The 18994-nt window shown below is 40.9% G+C and overlaps 1 protein-coding gene across 5 annotated transcripts in view; it reads right to left on the reverse strand.

Moving 5' to 3' along the window:
* CFAP299 (cilia and flagella associated protein 299) overlaps positions 1-18994 on the reverse strand; it is a 219177-nt gene that overhangs the window by 181017 nt on the left and 19166 nt on the right. The window contains exon 1 of one of the 5 annotated variants that reach the window (XR_013951061.1): positions 14676-14949. The exons of the other annotated variants lie outside the window; for them this stretch is intronic. The gene's annotated coding sequence lies outside the window, so the exon portion shown is untranslated. Of the gene's footprint in view, positions 1-14675; positions 14950-18994 lie in introns of those variants that run through there. 5 annotated transcript variants of the gene reach the window in all.

An 18994-nucleotide genomic window follows, 5' to 3' on the forward strand; every position in this document is an offset into this window, starting at 1 on the left:
AAGGAGGAACCTGCTCAGTGCTCCCTGTACCCTGAGGGAATATTTCGAGGGGATGCAACGTGGCACCTGGGACAGCATGCTCTATGGGAGCCCTTGCACTGGGAGAGCCTCGAGGAACACAGCTGGGCTAAAGCAGCACTGCTGGCAGAGCTCACCAGTGCAAGGAAACAAAGAGGTGCCTCCTAACACTGGTTGCTTATGCATAGCACTCGAAGCCAGATTTTCCTCTACAGGGAAGAAGGGAACAGAAATAAAATGGTGGCAAGGCTAGTGAGGATGACACAGACAAGAGAGACATTGGTGGCTATTAACCAGTGCCCAGTAATGAAACAGGGACTGCACAGCAATGTCAAACCAGGCATGTTTTTGTGGTGCCCACCTTCATACTGCTTTTGTGATCTTCAAGGGACAAGGTATGACTGCAATAATAGTAACAGTTTTTATTACGCAAATTGAGACGCTAGCTTGGACATGAACTTGAAAACTTGCCTCATTTCTGCAAGAACATCAGCTGGTCTAATAAATTGCATTGTTTCTCTCTTGGAACCCTTAAACCTTGACAGGCATTTGGCATGAGAAATACAAACTCTTCTCTCCAATGTGGCTTCAACACAATGATGCACACTTTGGTAAATGAGATCAGCTTATTATAGCGTTTCCTGTGAAGGCTAAGACTTTAGAGCAGACAGAAGTTGAAACTGGAAGAGACTGATAATTAACTTATTAATATGAGTATGAAGTGGTCATTTTCAACTTTGAAACCATCTACTCTTTAGCTCACTAAAGTCCAGGTTTATAAAACTGCCATCTTCCCATTGTTTTTCAAGGGCTGATTAAGAAAAGATGGGAATTTGGTAACGTGCTGGGCCAGAACTCAGTTTATATCATCGTTCTGAAAATATAGAGTACCAAAACCCATCCTGGGTGACTACAACTGACATTTAGGAAGACAGATGAAAGAAAGCAAGTGGAAATTAGAAGTTATCCCATGAATGCAGCTTGTCAAACAGTTTTGCCTTTTTTTTTTTTTTTTAAAAATCACCAAGCCAGTGAAAGCCAAACAACCAAGCTGTAGGCCTCATATATTAATTTCCTTATTTCAACAAATCTTTGTCTTTACTACTCCCACTTTCTCAATTCCAACAGTACATTTCTGTCTCTCACTTTTACAGTTTTACAAGCACAACATAGAGATTCTGAAAGCACTCTGGAGAGCAGACAAGAAGGACCCTGATAAGCAGTAAAACAGGGCACTCAGACCTGTTGTTTTTCCTCTTTAACGCTGCAAAGTCTGACATGGAAGATCTCCAGTGATCTTTTGGCTTGAGCAACCAGTAGGGACTGTTGACAAAAGAACAACTCTTTTCAGTGGTTTGTGGGGACAGGACTAGGGGCAATGGCCACAAAATGGAGCACAGGATGTTGCGCACCGACATGCGAAAGAACTTCTTCACGGTGAGGGTGAGGGAGCACTGGAACAGGCTGCCCAGGGAGGTTGTGGAGTCTCCTTCTCTGGAGATTTTCAAGGCCCGTCCAGACGCCTACCTGGGCAACCTGCTCTAGGGAACCTGCTTTGGCAGCGGGGTTGGACCCGGTGATCTCTCGAGGTCCCTACCAACCCCTACAACTCTGTGATTCTGTGATTATAAAGAAACAAAGCCTTTTTCCTCTAAGTTGCAAATGGGAGCATACAGGATACAAAATGACAGCCTTTAGGTCTGATAGGACATAATGTTTGAAACTAATCTTTCATTCCAAGTCTGAACACAAGAGTCTCCTGCTGAAAGAACTGAATTAAAAACAATATAAAAGCTAACTTTAAATCCTGCAGTCCAGGAGCTCTGGTCACATGTTCTGTTTCTAAGCTGTTTTACCAGCTTTTTAGGACTTTTTTCTGGGAATTAAATAACACCTGCTCATCTGCAATTGATATTTGAATAGATATTTTCTTGCACCTGTGAATAAGTTAGACTAGAAAAAAAAACACACAACAGTACACCACTGCTAAGTAACAACCAAAACTAAGTACTTTATGAATTAAGCTCTGACAAAACAGACAGCACCAAAATTATGCCCACGTTACACACGTCTATCTTTTTTGAAGTATACAGTCTTGAAGCTACTTGTGATAAAATAATTTTGTCAGCAAGCATGTTTTGTTGTTGTTGGTTAGTTTGTTGGTTTGTTGTTTGTCTGCTTTTTTAAATGCAAATGAAAGCTTAAATTGTGAGGTTTATCTTTGCTGGTATAGTCTTCAGGTGAGATCCTAGCCGGGTGAAAATCAACAAGGTCGTTATTTCAGTCTAAAAACTCAAAGTCAAGTCCTTTCCAGGATTCCATCTTGAAAGCGGTCCCAGGGTCAGGCAAGGACAAAGTTAAGGAGGACTATGAAAAAAATATAGAAAATATAGAAGATGGACTTCCAGAAATAAAGTGGACTTGAAAAGTAATAGAAGCGACTACAGAAAAAAAGGACTGTTTGCCAGACTGTCACATGTGCTGCTCTCAGGACCTCACTGTATGGCTATGAAAAATCAAACAATAATAATTTGCAATCTTTTCTTTCAAGAACATGCAGATAATTTACAGGCTTAAAGAATTTGTGTTGTGCAGACTCTGCATGCGACAAATCTCTTACATACAGATTGTATCCCAAAAAGAGATTTAGGACCTTCTAAAAGAGATTTAGGACCTTCTAAAAAATCATTTTCCTATTTCAAATATTACTTAGACGCTACACAAGAAGCTTACTTTTACTTACCTGAAAAGATCCTAGATGATGAGATCTCTAAGGATGAACCTCACTCCTCAGGTTAGACTAAGCACCCAGTACTTTAACAATCACTGAATTATTAAAATGAGAAGAAACAGATCAATTTAATAAATGATAAACCAGTCATATGCAAAACTCATCTTTCCACAAATTCAAACCAAAATACAGCTTTCTTTATGAAGCTCAGTGGAGCAGTCTCAACTATCAAGCCCTTCAGGTGAGAATTGCTGATGCTGTATTAAAGTTTCAGGACAAAAATGCTTTGGACTGTAAATGGACAAACGACTAGACTGGCAAGGAATTTTGCACATATCAGAAACCCCTTCCAGTAGATACATGACTAAATTTAAACAGTAGAAAGAGGCTTTTTTTCCAGTTCCCTTACTTTGAGCAATATATTGACAACACCACGCTTCTCTAACTCACAGCACAACAGTGCATAAAGCCACAATACCACCATCTGTGCCCTCAGAAAGGATTATGTTTGCACTATTTTCGGAAATTACTCAAGAGCCAAGAGCTGGATCTGCAATAGCTCATTCCACATAACCAGAGGACAGCCGGAACAAAGGTTTTGTATTCCTGTCTGGACTTTCTGTACCCACAAGAGCTACACTTGGTGAACACCGCAGAATGTGATTACGTCTTGGCTGACTTTATTCCCACACAAGCATACGCCTGGCATTGTTCATCAGTAACAAGTTCAGTATTTGCTGCAGGCTGCTGCAGACTCACCACCTGCTTCACAGCTCAGCACACGTGCTTCTGCAGAAAACCATTCCCCCTACTACAAGCTAGCCAGAAGCCTTTCTGACACCACTGCAGGACCCAGCTAGAGTTAAGCAAGGATGTCCACACACACTCAGCTACAGATTGATTGAATGACAGGCTGAAAGAGAGATTATTTGCTTCCCTAACTTTTTTGCTTCCCCTGACTTAGATTGAGTCAAAGCTAGAAATCTCTGAGAGGACAGGAAAAAAATAATACACAAACATTCTGTGTGTGTTCATTTTGCCTGCAGCAAACCTGTCCCTAAGCGGCATTAGTTAGAAAAAAATCAGCAGGTTTCTATCTGCCGTTAAACCATAAACACAAATAGACTGGCACAGCTGGCTGGAGCTGTAGGAAAGAGCCTGAAAATGGCCGCTGACAGATGGCTGGCAAGGACCCGCAGCCCACACAGACTTGTGCATGCAGACTGCCCACCAGTGCCCGCAGCCCAGTCCAGCCACGTCAACACCACGCACACTGTCAGCAGTCCAACGTCGAAATTCAAGAGGGGCCAGCCGAGGGGCTGCTACTGCTGAAGGTGCAGTCGGACTCTGCAATGAAGAGACAAGCAGGGGAATCCTCACCAGTTCTGCCACAGAATCTATAGAGACCCTGGGTCCCAATAGCCCGAGCACCCACTCACACAAGGACCTGCAGTGACAGTGAATCAGTGCCACGTAAACGCACCCAAGTCTGTGGCACTGTTTTTGGGAGGAAGGAGCGCAGAGAGATTGAAAAATACTTAAACCTACACTCTGTTGGTAGCTGAACAAAAGGAAAAAGCTATGCAGCTCACATCAAAACAATTTGTTTTGTCTTATCTGTCAAGCTCACTGTGGCAGCAACACAAATGCAAGAACACAACGTGAAACCCTCAGAGCCAGACAGCCAAGTCATGAAGACAAACACAGCTGTCCTGTCTAAAGAGCCTGAAATCCAATAGGAAAAAGACCCTGAAACAGGTCAAGTGGTAGACTGAAAATGTTGACTATGGAGGAAGAGGACAGAGACAGCCACCACTTATTGTTTTACTGAGTGGCGTTTTCCTCTTTCATGTCCTCACTCAGTGAGGCAGCTGTGCCTCACCCATGCTGGAGGAGTGAGGAGGACAGCAGCCTAACAGCCAAAGCCACGAGCACCTGCATTCTCCAGAGCAAGGCCACAAACAGGAAAGGCAATTCCCCTTCAGACAGAGCCCCAAAGTCCACCACCTCTGAAAGCCCCAGCCCATCCTCCAGCTGCAAAGCCACTCTATCTCCCAACACACAAAAGCAAGGGGAGTGGCAGTTCAGGGCAGCTGTTCTGCTGGACTCTACTGTTTCATGAACCTTTTCTTTTTCTCTTTTTTCAGCTGATAAGGAAGAAGACTCAACCCACCAGTATTTCTTTTACTGCCTATTTATAAGAGCTTCTAAATTTTACCTTTCTCTCTACATCAACCTGACAAATGTTGGAAGAAAAAAAAAAAAAAAAACAACACAAAGGTTGTCCAACAGAATTAAAAATGTTTAAGACTACTCATAAAACATAATTCATTCCAGGTCATGATTTCAAGAGACAGTTATATCACGTTTCTCATGTGAGCGTTCAGCAAGTTAATTTATATTACCTTCCAGAATGAAAACTCCTAAATCACTAGGGTTTAACTGTGTTTGCTAGCAAAAACACAGGCAGAGTATTTCTCACCACAGCTGAAGTCAAACCAAAAACTGGATGTGAAGGGTGGCTGTGGGGCCAGGCTCTGCCAAGGGTGCCAGGAAAACACAGGTGTCACAGGACTTAGCGCACCTGACTTCAGACTATCACTGTGCTTTTTACATTCAGCTGAGGGAGGGAGACCAGGGCCATAAGGGAAAACATTGGGAAGAGTTCATGTTTCTGCAAATGTTCAACAAAAATCATTTAATGACCTTTGACTTAAGTAACCCTTTGTTCACATTCTGCCTCTCACATTTTGGGTGCTCATGAGTACAAATAAGAAGGAGGTATGAGACATAGACAGGGAAAGGGCAATGAAGTTCAAGGCTTCTCTGCCACAGACTGACTTTCATACAGCTACTCCTTGGAATTTAATATGGGCTTATTTCCTCTGGGAAGAGAAACTAGTACCTGTGCCTACTTACTGTCTAGCAACCAACTTTCCTATACCTTAGGAAACATAAAACTTGGAAAAGTGGTCTGTACATGCATACAGACCTTACACATGTAACCTGCAAGAACCTGTGGAACAGATTCTACACACCTGACTCAATCAAAGCACCACAAATGAGCAACTGCCATCTTTATTAACACATGCACATGGACTGTGGTTTATGGTTTGCACTCCAAAGCACTCCAGACCTTCAGCAGGAATAAATTGATGTCATTGGACAGAAGTCTGGGGATGATGATGGCCTGCTGACTCTGCGCCTTTCCCCATAAGGCAAGCACAGGCTCCATCAGCAGCTCTTGCCACGATTTGCAAGCCGTGATGAGGAACAGGCTCTCAGAGCAATAAGCCTGCTTCCCTGGACAGCAGAAGGAGTGATGTAATTCTTTCATCTCCACAGATAAGGATCAGACCTTAGGCAGATATAGTACTGCTCATTAAGTAAACACAGCTGAAACGGGCAGCAGCTGAAAGCTACGGCCAGTCCCTGCTTCTTTTTATTGGATGACAAAGCTACATAGGCAAAAGCTGGCATCCCTATGTGCTTTAAAAGGCAGGCTGCACATTTAAAAAAAGGGGAAAACAAACAAACAAACAAAAAAGCTATGTGATGCAAAGACCAAAAGTAAGAACTGAGAAAGCTTCTGGTTTGGGGGTTTTATTTCCACCCAAGTATTAGCCTTGAGCCGCCCACTTTCCCATGATGGAAGTCTGCCCGGATTCAGATGAAACCCTGACCCACCAAACAACCTACATTTCACTGACATCTTTCAGAATCAATTTCAGTAAAAGGAAACTGCATAGAGAAGTAGAGAAGGAAAAAAAAGGTGGTCTACTAGCACTTCTGCACTTAGAGCAGTTACTTTATTTATCCCTTTGCATTCAGAGTTACGAGCACTAGACTATTCCAGTTGCTTTATTAATTAAGCAAACCTTCCATTAGGTTACAAACATTTAAGCCTTATTCCGTGAGTAAATAAAAATATCTAAGGAAGTCTAGGCTTTATTACACACAATTGACCTACAAAAAATCATTTTTAAGAACAAAACTATTCTGAAATTAGAATAGCACACACAACAAGAAGGACCCAGTTACAGCCAGATGACTGTTGGTTTTGGCTGGCTTCATGTAACAAGCAAATTGATTTTGATATGATTCTACTATATAAGAGTATGTGCATGATAATTGAAACCTGGTTAGACTTTAGAGCAAATTTAATGGCTAACTTCTAAGTCCCCAGAAAAGCCCATGTACAAGATGGCACCAACACTATCTTTACTGCATTCCTGCTGTCACTTGTTGGCCTTATGAGATGCATCTCAGAGATAGCATTCATGTAAAGCTATACTTCAGATGTGTGGGTGAATATTTCCTCTAATTCATTAATTATTTTATCTAGGAGTGATTAAAATGGGGGATAGTTATTAACATCAGAAGGAATAACACTAAGAAGAGGGAAAAGCTGGACCTAGCTTCAGTATCGCAATGTATATCAGACAAAGACTAACAGCCAGTTTAACTCTCTAGAGGTTTTCCATATATTTTCTTCAACAAAATGCTTGGCTTTGTTGTTATTTTTATTATTATTATTATTATTCCATCACTGGAAGAAGAGAAAGACATTTGCTTGCATCTCAAAGCACGACTGTTAAGAAGACCATGACCTGCAGAATTTCATGCTATGGAAAGCTAGATCCTGGACTTGAAAATGCAGTTCACCCGAAAATGCCTGTTTCTCTTTTGTGTAAGCTCAAGACAGAGAGAAAAGTTAAAGGAGAGAAGAATGTTCCATCTGCCTTGTGGACATGCCTACAAATGTTGTGATAACTAGAGCATTTATGTAAGAACTAGAAGGTCCATCCTGCATCATTTCAGAAATCCTCATGGCTTTTTTCCCCTTAAGGTTAGCATAATGTGATGAATCAGGCAATTGTTTAAAGAAAACGATGTTATTTCAGAGGTAAGCAATTTTCTTTTAATACATGGTAACAAACGAACTTACTGTGGCAACTACAGAATCTTTTGCAGCAAGTCCTGCTCTGCAGCGGAAAAGACTGTGTTGCTACCAGGTTCAGCTCTGGTGTAACACAAAGTATTTCATTCACTGTAACAGAATTACTCAAAGTGAAAAGCTCTTCTGACATTTCTAGAGACGAAGCTCTCTAAGTCACTCTTGGGAAGTCACGCTGTCACCTGCCAATCGTGGTCATGGGCCAGTATTTCATTCTAAAATTAAGAGACTACAAACATCAAACACAGATGACACAGCTTCTTATAGGAAGGAGGGCAGGAATGGGACCACAGAAGCTCAGAAGGACCTGTTATGGGAAGAGCTCTATCTTCCTTCACCCACTAATAAGACCGCTTTAATTTTATTTTAAATGCAAAATGAATCGTCATAGTGATTTCTCTCCCAGTCATCATGCCAACTTTATTCAATGATAAATTTAATATACTCCTATCACACAGATGCAATATTATCGATGTTTAAAGCTACAAGAAGCAATGAAGAGTGGCAGAGGCTTCTGTTAGGTTTATAGCACACAGAAGAAAGACCTTGTCCCAGGAAAAAAGATTTTATTAGTCTTAAATATAAGATCCCTGGAAGTGCTATCAGAACTTCATTTCAATATCAGCAAAATTAGCATTTACAGTGTATGGTGTGGAAGCGTTGCCCAACAACTGCCTACACTATGCTCACTCACTAGAAGCCAGGGCTATTTTTCTTTCAAGTTCAGTGAAATCCTCAGAACAGAGCTATGACAAACCCTGAAGCAACCTGGCCAAAATGTCAGGTTAATTGCTTCCCGTAGCTCACCACCACAAGCAGCGAAATAATGACTTCACTTTTCTTAGCAGCTGTCATCTTGCCTCAATTTGATTTCTCATTTCAGCTGGGAAAGCAGCACCAGTCAGAGCAGAATTTCTATCAGTGGACAGAGGAATTCTGCATGTTAGTCATTGCATCCAGGCTTTGCAGCCACAATGGCTTTTCTCACTCGACAGCAACAACTTCTTGCCAACTTTAGGCTAATGCTTAGTGGACAAGTTTTTTGCTCCTTAGGCACTCTTAAAAAGTGGCAGTCATGCCTGCCTGTCATGCCACTCATCACCATCCTCTTCAGGACATGCCTTCCCTTCCCGTGCCAACTTCTGCCTGCCACTTGTTCACTGTGGGAGACACTGGGACGATGCCCTCAGTAATAAGCTTCATCTTCTTGCTCACCTCGAAGAGGTCAGGCAGTTGGGCTAGATGGTTGTGGAAGGAGTCCCCAGTCTTCTTGCATCTTCGCTGATGGCCTCCAGTGAGCAAGAACCAACTTCATAAAGGAAAACTGCCTCCAGTTCTCTTCTTTTGCTATTGGACATGTGAAATGCCTTCCCATTACAAAAAACTTTAACTGTCCAGACCCTGTAATTTTGATTGTTCTCATGTTAGTTGTAACAATAACCAAGACCTATTTGGCACACAACTGCACTGAAGCTTGCTATTGAACAACTCAGGCACTTTTAGGTGTACTGGCCTGTCATTTAGGGGCCTCTGGAATGTTTAAGTGTATAATCAGTGATTTCTGAGATCATCTTCCGAAACAGCACAGGACTGCAGATACTACATACACAATACATTGTCCTCAATTAAAACAAAAATAAAACAAATTCCCATACTACTGCAAACTCTTTTTTAACCAAAGCTTAATGTGCCATTACTGGCAATACCAATTTCACATGTAAGAGTATTTTTTTCCACAGTTGTATTCTTTAATGACTTCGTTTCTGGGCAGAAGACACAGCCACCCAAACCACAAAGCACAGATTTCCAACCTATCTGGAATAGAGCTGTGCCAACTTTGAACCATGATCTAAAGTTTCTGTAACTGCCTGACAACCTCCAACTTGTCAAGTTCCACAGCCTTGCATTACTTACCTGTGATGCCTGTGTTCTTTCAGGCCCAACATAAATCAGATGTAAGTCACTTTCTGCATATTCCAGTTCCTGGGAATCTTTGTGGATAAAGTTACAGACCACTTGCTTCACAAGCTACAGGAATAGCGTATTTTACTGTTGTTTTTTCTTGTTTTGTTTTTCAGTTCAGCTCTGGAAAGGACACTTGCAACACACTTGTCAAAATGTGTACTTGGTTATACATCATACATGCCGCAAAAGGAAAAAGATGACTAGTTCCTGTGGTCCTGCAGATTGCTAGCCAAATTGACTACAGTATTGGCTTGTTTCTCATCCAGCATTTGTGATCTATTTCAATTTAACCTACGGCTTGGCTAGTTCTCTCTGTTTTTCCCTTCTTTAGTTGTTGTTAAAAAATTATCTACCAATGATCTTTCCTCACGTTGGGACTTGGACTACTATTAAATCCAGTGTCCCCAGCATGATTTTGTAGTTTCTTCACTTTCTTCATTGACCACTTCTTTCTTACTCAACATACATGGTACTGCTGTGTGGTGTTCCCTGGCATTTCTTAGAGAAGAGCACCACAATAGATTTTAATAACTACCTGGAAATGACGAAGTTGCCAATGCAAATCCCAATCCCAGAACACAAGTGAGATACCCTCAGTGAGACTATGCTCTTCCTACATTTCAGTCTACAAACATCCCTTATGAACAAAAGGTTTTGCTTCTCAGTTCAGATGCAACACTTTGTTTCCATTAGGAAAATAAAAATCTATTTATTTTCTTCTCCCTGCTCAGTAAGTGGGGGGAGAGGGCGGGGGGAGAGAGTGTGTAAGTTTGACGCTTCTCTCCCTGTTCAACCTTCAACCAAATATCTGTCCAACCAAGCATCCAAGTGGTATTTTCAGTATTAAAATTCAAAGAAAATTATTTCAATATCTACTAGCTCTTTACAGCCCTATTTTTAACATTAGAACTCTTCATGTCCTTTCTTAAATCAGAATCTTTAAGTTATGAGAAGGATACTTTCTTTCTATCAAACAGAAGGAACTATCTTCCTGAAACTAGGAAAACAACAGAAAACAGTAGCAAGACATACCCAGAAAAGTAATTCAAAACAATAAATCTGTTAATAATTTGTTATGACACAAAGTTAAGTTCAAAATCTGTGCTTTAGAAAAATATATTTCTAAGAATAGATGATAAAATTTGTCCTCACTAACCTTATGTTCTTAGAAATTGATGCATAGCCCTTTTTGGATAAAAAAAAAAAAAGGTTTTAAGAAAGATTAGCATTTACCGGTACCACCCCAGGCTTTTCTAGTCACCCACACCTTTACAGATTTATCTGAGAGCAAATCATCTGCAGTACAATGAAATAGTCAAGTCTATAAACTTTGTCTGAAGCCCCCAGCTCACATAAGGACCAGAGCTACCACACTGGAAGAGATGTGTAACGTACTTGGCAGAACTTTACTACAAGTGTTTTCTTTTAAAATAAGATACTTAGTACATCTGGCAACATGGTTAAAATAAATAAATGTACTGACAATCCTCTGGGGAAAGCTTTTTAGGGGAGAAAATAGCAGTTTCAATGGCTCAGCTTGATATGTTTTCAGAAACGGCCCAGCTTTTACAACCCTCCAAGAAGATCCGTTGTGAAGAATCGGATCCTTTCAGTGACACAAAAAGCAGAAGTCAATTGAAAAAGATAAAAAAGAAAGCTCACAGTGGAAAAGTAGGATAACGCAAATACATAAGCATTAGAAAATCTATCACACTACAAAACAGGGAGACAGTGTCACATACTGCTTTATTTTAAAATAAAGTTTATATAATCATAGAAAAACAAAGGCCAACAGAATGGAATCCACTGAAGACAGAGCTAAGATTTAAGAAGGCTTGGATTTGGAACTTCTAATAAAAACTATTTCTTCCTGTATTGACACCCAGCACAGTCTAAAACAGTATCCTTATTTCTATTCATCTCTTACCTCTCATTTTTCAAATCTCTTTTGGGGACTTTGCACCTAACGCTCTTTTCTTAGTGCAGTGCTATCGTATCATAACGCATCGAGATTTTGGCTTGAACTCGTGGTCTCAAGGCAGACTTTGTAAGAAACTGTTCTGCTTTTCAGTGCATTAGCCATGACAACATTTTCTCTGTAAAATAAATATTTTCCATAGTGAAATGCAGGTGCAAGAGAAAAAGTCAAGTACAGCACAGGAATCTTTTTCAAACTGAGGACAAATGTAAATTTTTTAAGTTTTAGGTCATAATCTAGTGCATCAAAAATGTTTTGGGGCTGTGCAAATGAAAATGCTTTATCCCTCTGACAACCCTGTCTTTATCAGAGGGAATCACAGCTATAAACCTGCAAATTCAACCTGTCTGTTTTGGCTCTGAACTCAGCAACATAGAAACCATGCTGCCAGTATGAAACAACCTCGTTGTTTGTATGGCCCTGGGAACCAGAAAGCGAGGTCCTTTCAGCAGCGTAGCATTACACCTACGCAGGCAAGGTGCAGCACGTCCTGCCAGTGCACAAACACCCCTACTTCAGACAGCTGGCTCACACAGTACTATCACAGGTCACCAGCTTTTATATCTTCAGGCTCCCACACCACACGAAGAAAATTTTAGTCTGTGGTCTCAATTCAGATTCCAGAGGAACTTAAATTCTTCCCCTGGTGCAACACTCCAAAAGCAAGAATGCCCACAGAAATGATGCTCCTGCAGCCACTCTGAACCAACATGCAAGATCTGGTACAAAATCCTTGTGCCTCACTGGAAGTAGGCAACAGCCCTGAGCAGCACAGGTAATCTAGTTATACAGCTCTCTAACCCAAGTCAGGCGTGCCAATGAAATCAAGCTCTGTTCCTCAGGTACTGCCATAGTATGTCCTTCTTTATAGGACTACCGACATACAGGCCCGTCAGGATTCATCCATGAGAACTGGCATACCAATATCCTTAACCATTCCAACTTCAATGCAAATGAACTATTAACCTTCTTGACTTCTTTCAGTAATGTAATTAACTAGACAAAGCTTTTTATCACCCGGTATATTTATCAAATAAAGTGCAGCTTCAAATCAGCCTTCTGGTTTTAGGTCCAAGAAGAGCAAGGTTGTGCCCAGGAATCAAACAGATGCATGGACTGCTGTCAGCTCATACTTGCAATTAACTCAATCTCTGGCACAATATAAACACAGCAATAAAAAAAGTCTGGTCTGAAGATCTCATTAAAACAGTGCAAAATCTATTTAATGCTGTTTCTGAAAGTCTTTAGATCATTACTTAAAGATGCAGTTCAAATAAAAAGTAAAAACGATAAAATCCATAGATAAAAAGTCTTTTTTGTTTCCTGTGTTTAAAGAAAAACAACAACTATCTGAAATATGTTTCTGCAATTCATGTGGGTTGAACCTGCCAGCTGCTTTGGAAAATGAATCAAGCAAAGTCGATGTTCTATGGTGTGACAAGCAGTACAGTAGAGAGGCAAGAAAGTATTGTTCTCAGGACATGTTTCAGACAGAAGAACAGCAAAACCTTAAAACTAAACTATGAAATTATTCCAAATGTTGCTTAAAAATAATAGTTGACTACATCCTGTAAGCATGTTCACAGTTAGTCCTAGCACAGTAACCAATAACTTAGCTAGGTTAACTCTTCCACACATCGATCCACTTCCGTCTTGCTCTCCAAGCAGTAACATACTTGATGCTGCAGCACAAAGCATGTATCTAAGCTCAGGCCAATACCAAGTCCTGCTGCCATCCTAGGACCTGTTCAGCACTCTTAATGCTGTGCTTCTTGTAGAGCAATTAAAAAGTGGGTTTTAAATTCCAGATGTTTGAATTACATCCAGATAGCATGTTTGTAAAAATAAATTTGTTATAAGATCTACTTTTCTTTCTCAATTATTTAATTTTTAAAGAATGATATATGATGCAGTCAAAAACAAACCTCCTTTAATCCATTTACAAATACCAATCCTGTACCTCACCTTCATTCTTCTACACTGACAACATAACACTTTGGTGCACTGATTACAGAATTAGGCAACTCTCTTCAACTTTTGTTAAAATCTGTTCGACCTTTCATGTAGTATACCCACCGTGTTTTTCTTTTAACTAGAGAAAAAAACACACACTGGTAAAAAGTTACAAAAAGAAATCAAAATGATATACAGAAACGTATCTGAAGTAGGTGCCAAGCTTCCACATGGTTAGTCACACTTCTCCCTTGGCAAGTAAGCCAGTATCACCTTGTGGTGGTTCCTGCAGGCAGCCCCTTCAACAGAGATGCTCGTATCACCCGTGCCCCTTCCCAAACCTTCCACGTGTTTGCCCAGCCATGGACACATCACAGCACCACGGCTCTCCAAGAAGTGCATTTAAGCCCTCGACATGAGTTAACACTGTTGCAAGAACCATGGATGTCAGCTATCAATGCAAAACATGGCAGCTAAAGACTCATCTGTCCTGTTCACTAACCTAAGACTCTTCTCTCCAACACCAGTGACTCAGCATTCAGTACCACTAGTTCTCATGCACATGCTCAATTTAAGCAATTAACTCTGAAGCACTTAATTAACTCTGTGGGAGGGCTCGCTGGGCCTGAAGTCTAATGTTGTAAAATGGCACGCACACTGAGTATCTCACTTTGTGTCTACACAAACCGTTATGCCGCTATGGAATGTGTTCTTCTAGAAAACCCACCCATGACATTAGTTACACATCTGACAAAAATGCAGCAAGTTACCTCAATTCCCATTAATTATCCATTTTCTCTCACCACATCCTTAACCTTTCCAGAAAAAAAAACAATCTCTCTCTACAGCTGTTGGAGTCATTCTTGGACGTACATTAAAACACCCTTCCCTCAGAACACACGAGGGTGAGCACTGAGGGCACAAAGCAGCTCCTGCCCAAACCCACACATCATGGCCCTAAAAAGACGACAGTATTCAAGCCAGGTGAACACAGCCAACACCAGCTCCGCGAACAACTGCACGTAGCAGAGCGCTAGCACTGCTTGCTCCTGACAAACAGCAGAGTGACTCACCACGTGTTTCCCTCTAACACACCCCAGCAAAGTCTGGCCAGGAGAGCTGCCTTCAGCAGCATGAGCGTCCCAGCAGTGACATGACTTCCAGCAGCACCAGGCAGAAAGAGGACTGGTCCTATCTGTATGCAGGGTGCTGCCGTAGCTCCAATGCAGCTCTGCAACAGAGCTAACAAACTTCCACATGCCAGTCAGCAAAATAATCAACAGTAATGCCACACACAGCCTTTCTGCTCTCTCTCATTAGAGAGACCTGACTGATCAGTAAAATGAAAACAGCCCCTTGAGCTTAGTGATAGCTGAGTCAGCCTCTGCTGCTGTGGAAGGCTATCTGTAAACACCCTTTAAATATCTCCAACACCTGCAGCTTTGGGGTAACAGGCAAGTTGTTTTAAGAATTGTTTGTGCCCTTTTCCCTCAGAAAGCAATCTATTTACATCTATGTCAGCACAGAGCCCTTCCCTTGATTCTATCTGGCATCCTCTACTGACACTCAGAACCTTTTGTGAGTGCAGGTGTATAAGTAGAATAGCTTCAATTAATTGCAGTGTTGCCCACAGCATGTCTCTGATCAGTGGCTGCTGTGCACCTGCAGCAATAAAATACCAAGAGAGATAATGTACTGAATTTTAATCACATGTTGCTGCATTACATATTACACTGTTTAAAAACATTTCCTTTATTCCTGAGCTGTTTGTAAAAGGGTGTTACCAATTAAGCACGAATAGCCTGGGGAGTGATATTACAGTTCAGACAATTTGGTTACAGTGACTAAGTGGAGAAAAGCAGCTTGATAGCAGCTGGTATTTTTCTTATATGGATAACATAATAATAGGACATTTATTCACCCATCTTTGCGAGAGGAAGGGAGCTGGAGTAGTTTAAAGACTCTTGCCACACTATAATGTGATATTACTGTATAGCCCAAAATGATTCATAGTTCAATACATAAGCTAAAATGAAAACAATCAGTATGGCGGAATAAAAAACAAAATTAAGAGGCACATGAGTGGCAAAATGTTCCCAGAAAAACACTTAATTTCAGTCATGCTTCTCTGTATACTCAGGGAGACAGCCTGTGCCACCGTACACATAACTTGTAAGAACATGTAAAAGACAAAACCGCACACTGGCTTTAAAAGCACAGCCTCTGAAATACCACCCCATTCCTGAGAAAATTTTTTTCACATCCACAACAACACCACCAAACAATTTTAGCGCAATTTGAGTGTGCGCTAAAGGCCTTTGCTGAAAATGATGTGCAGGACAAGAAAAGAACATTCTTTAGCATCTGGCCATATATAACAGAGATCCCAAGCTCCACACATCCTGTCAGTTTCTTGGTTTACTTATGAAACCGCAGTGCACCCCTGAGGAATGGTACAGCTGATTTTGTCATGCTCTGGCAACTTTGCATACTGGGATAGGAGGTTGGGATAAGAGATTTAGCACTAGCTCCCCAACGGCAGGAGGAATTGCTATTGCCAGCAGCCTGTGCAGGAATATACTCAAGAGCAAACTCCCAGCATCCCATTTTACTCTTTCACTGCCACAAAAGGAGGATCATTACTTACCAGTCCTTCTGTTTGGTCAACCTGCAAATCAGACTGTAAAAAGAAACATAGTGCCTCTCTTGCTTTTCTGCACTCACGTGGCAAGCAGGTACAGGCTGCAATCCCCAAATGGATCCACACAACACTTGGCAGATGCACTGAAGTAAAATCAAGTCTGAATAATCCAAACGAAAGAGATTCTCCTGCTTGCAAGACTAGAATTTAATTAACAGCAGCCAAATGCATGAGACAGGGTGTCATCTTGAACTACTGGAGTGCCAAATGGAACATGATTCCAGAAAGGTCCCCATGCCTCGCATCTTACTCCATTACAGGATAATTGATAAATGCAGCCTTATTTCTAAACCTACATCAGGTAAATACCCTTAAAAGAGTTTTTCCCTTTGATAATTCAGGTCGTAAACACAAAAATAGAAGATATTCAATCAGAACAATCCACCTGGACAGTAATTCTTGAGCTACAGAAGGTGCTTACTACAAAGCATGATAACAAGGGGGAACGTTCACAGGTGTGTGCTTCTATCCCTGTGCACAGACAGATGTGAAAACAAGCTATAGCCATTCACTCCTTTACACTGTTGCCAAAATATGCTAAATGGGGAAAAATAAACAAGTAAAGCTAAGAGAAAGGTGACATACATTTAAAGTGCACTTGATTTCCTCTTCTGGGGGCTCCTGAAGATGCAAAACCAAACTTAACAACTACGAAAGCATGTTAAAAATAATCCTGCAAGTGGAAAAGGACAGCAAATACTGGCAGCAATAAAAGCAAAGACTTCAGAAAACGGCAAAAGAAATAAGAAGAGATTACAACAGCAAACCAGCAGAGAGAAAAAACCCATAAACCAGGTGTCAGGTCAGAAAAATGCACACACTCCAAACATGGTTAATCAGGCAATAATGACTGAAGACCCTCAAGGACACACTTCTCATAATGAAATTTCCTGACTATGTCTGCAGTGCAATGACAACTTGGAGGAAAGAAAGCACTTGCAAACTAGCAGCCTGCTTGATTAACGGTGAGTTGGGTGGAATTTGAGCTACAACTCTAACAGTGTTGTAGAAATAGCTGCTAATAATAAATCATAACCTTACATTCACCAGAAACTGGGAAATTTTGAAAGTTTTAAGTTTCTACTAGATACGCATCATGTACAGCACTCGATCACAACCCAAGGCAGGCCTATTTGCCCCTGGTCCCCCTGGATGGAAGGCAAGGTCACACAGCAGAGAGGAAACCATCAGAAACACCAATGAACCATCAGCCCAACAGGCTAGGAAGGATCACTAAATACAATACCAAGTAGGTCCAACCCAGTTCTTCATTCTCGCTCACTCTTGCCCTTATGGTTACTGGGTTTGTCGTCTTATTTTCTGGGCCAGCGTGCACACGACTCACGTTGAACTACTTCCTAAGTTGATCCAATCTTTTAATATACATCTGCCACAGCAGCTCTCAAGTTAGGTCATACAGACAGTTATTTTCCTTTATACAAAAGACAGTGCTGTTCTTCAGAGCTCAGTGAGGCACAAAGTAGTAAAATGAACTCATTTTACCAACAAAGGTTTTAACTTCTTTTTCTTCTTTTTAGCAACCAGCTAGAACTCCCTCCTTTTAAGGGCACTTAAAGTTACTCCACAATATGGGAAATCATTACCCTGAAGTACTAACAATATCCCAAGTAATGCCTTTTTATTCACATCATCTGTGCAGCAATGTCATGTAATGAATGGATTTTAGTCACAATACAGTTAATTACACAATCTCATGGATCTACAGACAACTCGCTCCTTAGACCAAGGCTCATCAATACATATGGCAATGAAAATTCTTTACTACTTCCTTTTCTCTTCTTCTTTCAGGACTTCAGAACTATTCCTGCTGCTGTCAGCAAGTTTGCATTTTTCCACACTGAATTTCACTAGTCACCATGGTACTAATCCATACAGTTTAGTTAAATTCCTCAGAAGTATTTTAACCTTCTCAGGAATTAACAGATATAAATAATGTGGATATGAGGACGAAGGACTGAACCACCATGCTGTTAGTCCTCTGCTGAGATGAAAGACTCTTACACCTTGGGGTTTTTAAGCTGGTTTGATGCACACCAGGACAGTCACTTACTTCACTATCCCAGGGGACAATTACTGTCAAAGACATTTGGAAGGTTTAAGCACATTGTGTCAGACTGTTTGTCATCTTTCCCTCTTAGCAATGTGTTTGAAGAGTGGCAAGAGATTAAGGAAACACAACTTTTCCTTTGCCAAAACCACCTTATCATGATTCTCCAGGTGGTATTTATTTTGTGACCAATTAAATACATTGCAATGTAAACACTAATCTGCAATTCTCTCTCTTCAAGCATTTCTAAAAAACACAGTATTTACTATTCCCCATGGAGGCAGGACAGAAGCAGCTTTTAATGATGGATGCCATAAGCTCCATCACCTCATTACTGACTGCTCTTAGACCCTGGGGAGCCCGGGGACTGGACTTGATGATACTGTTTGGTAACTTGTATCACTTGTTTCCAGCACATTTTTCAATACCACTGCCCATTTTAACTGTCAGAAAAAGAACCCAAATATCCTACTGCATTCTGTAGTGAAACATCAATGAGAAAGCATCATTTGGTGCCTGAAAAACAATGCTTTTACCTAGATCTTCGACGTGTACTCATTCTTCTTTAGGCTAATTTTTTCCATACACCAATAAAGTACATTTGCCTTTGGCTATTCTCTTTT

The sequence above is a fragment of the Anser brachyrhynchus genome (genome assembly GCF_964034855.1).
Source record: "Anser brachyrhynchus genome assembly, chromosome: 4".
In the NCBI taxonomy this organism is placed as follows: Eukaryota; Metazoa; Chordata; class Aves; order Anseriformes; family Anatidae; genus Anser; species Anser brachyrhynchus.